The sequence below is a fragment of the Mus musculus genome, chromosome 6, assembly GCF_000001635.26.
Source record: "Mus musculus strain C57BL/6J chromosome 6, GRCm38.p6 C57BL/6J".
Classification (NCBI taxonomy): Eukaryota; Metazoa; Chordata; class Mammalia; order Rodentia; family Muridae; genus Mus; species Mus musculus.
The window spans coordinates 83,613,198-83,615,367 of record NC_000072.6 but is presented as its reverse complement, the minus strand read 5'-3'; the positions used below and the strand labels follow the sequence as shown (position 1 = coordinate 83,615,367).

The window sequence follows — 2,170 nt, the reverse complement described above, 5'->3', positions numbered from 1 at the left end:
GGGTCAACTCTCCTTCTCTTGTGCCCTTGGGCCCAGCTCACCTGCACCCGTGCCTCCAGAGCCAGCTCCACTGTGCTGCCCAGTCAAGGCTTGGGGCCCTACGAGAGGCTGGTTCACCCATGCCTTCCCCGTTAGGGTCAGCTCCATTGTGTTGCCCAGGAATGTTCTCCCAAGTGCTACAGGTAGTGAGGGGGCAGGGCTAGCTAGTTCTCCCACTCTCATACCTGCCCCCCCCCCCCGGGACATCTCTCCCAAGTACCACAGGTGGATAGGGGCCGGGGCAGGGCATCATCCCTACACCTACTCCACCTCATGGTAGAAGACTGGTAGGGCCAGCTCTCGCTCTCCATCCTCAGGTCTACTCACTTGTGCCCCCTCTGTCAAGGTCAGGTCCACTGTGCTGCTCAGGTGAGGTGCAGGGCCTGCTCTCTCTCCCAAGTGCTATAGCTGGTGAGGGGCAGAGACAGCTCACCTGTTCTCAAGACAGCTCTCCCAACTGCTGCAGGTGATGAGGGGTGGGAAGGGGAGAGGGCATTGTCCCCATGCCGCCTCAAAGCAGACAAGTGGCAGTCCAGCTCTCCCTTGCTCACACCCTTGGGGGCTGGCTCACTCACACCCTGCCACCAAGGCCAGCTCTACTGTGCAGCCTGTATGAGGCACAGAGCCTGCTCTCCCAAGTGCCGTGGAGGTGATAGGTGGGGCCAGCTCTCTAGAGCATCGTAGCCATTGAGGAGCAAGGCCAGTTCTGCACAGGCCCTGGGCATCCAGCCATGTGGTCTCTGGTGGCTACGACAACCAGGGGCTAATGGTTGTTTGATATGATAATAATATGATTCATGGACACTGGACATTGACATCTGCTGCAGTGTAGCCAGACATGGCCCTCAGAGGCAGCTCAGGCTGGGACTTCCCAACTGTCTACCTTCGAATCTCCAATTCCGTGTCTCTTCATAATGACCAAGCTGTTCCACTCCTCTTTCTCTTCCATCTGTTCACCACACACTTGCACATTATGGTGGCTCCAGCTGCAGGCTGGCCACGTGGCTGGTGGGCCACTGGGTGACATTTCACACATACACCTACGCCCACACCACACTGCATGGTGTGGAGGCCTGCTCTCTACACCAGAGGTCCGTGGGTGGCATGCCTATCCACAGGTCTCTGTCTTCCTCCTCCTGCAACACACTGTGATGCATGATGGTAGGCCCGGATCTGTGCATCTATGACCTGCCTGTGCTTTGGGGCGGAAGGCAGGTCTGTGGGCATCTTTCCATGACCACACTAGATGGCATGCTGGAATCCTGATCTCTGTCTTCCTCCTCCCTCACTTCCCTGCCTAGATTTGATTTGATTTTTATGTATTCTAGGCATAAGACATCTTCGGTGACCAAGCCAGGCCTCAGGCTAAGATGAACAAAGGCCTGCTATCTGCTCTGCCCCTGGCTGATATAAGAACAGCATCAATAAGATGTCTCTTTGCCCATTGTGGAGGGTGGGAGGCAAAATGAAACCCAGGCATCTGATGATCATTGGAGATAGCCATACCATCTGTTACATGGGATTGTTGTTGTCCAAATTGCATGTTATCCTTGTCCTCCTCAGGGAATGAAGACATCTTTATGATGGGAGCCAAGTCCAACTGTATGCTCTTCTCTCTGCCTTTTGCCGCTCAACATCTCCTAAAAACCACCTATGAAGAATGTTGGTGAAAGGCCTAGTGGACTCAGTTTTGAACATTCCTCTATGCATCTTTATGTTCTTGGAATTGATTAATCTGAACAGACCTAAACATTCTTTGATTTACTCTTCCTACTCATTCAGACTGTTGAGTTCCTCTGCCATGTTACGTCATTGTCCAAGAAAGGGATCCTGGAGAAACAGAAGGGAGAGGGAGGGAGACATAGAGCAAAAAGAGGAACAATAATGAGGAAAGAAGAGGAGGATGAGGATGAGGGGGAGGGGGAGCAGGAGGAGTTGTGAGTAAGAATTAAATCACTGTGCCTCAGCCACAGTCACTTGCTCTCCATAGCTTTGCGAGTGTAGGTGAGTTGAGGCTGATAGCAAGACTGATCTCTGGGCCCAAGCACACATGTTTAGAAGGCTGCTTGGCAGGCATTTGGCAGCCATCTAGTGAAATCATAGAAGTTACATCTAAATTAAGACCTATGAC

At 52.7% G+C, this 2,170-nt stretch overlaps 1 non-coding gene across 1 annotated transcript; it reads right to left on the bottom strand.

Moving 5' to 3' along the window:
- Positions 1–1,354: 1,354 nt before the first annotated feature.
- On the bottom strand, positions 1,355–1,495 carry LOC115490483. Its single transcript, XR_003956599.1, has one exon. It is a non-coding gene; the product is annotated as a small nucleolar RNA SNORA48 (small nucleolar RNA).
- Positions 1,496–2,170: the final 675 nt, after the last annotated feature.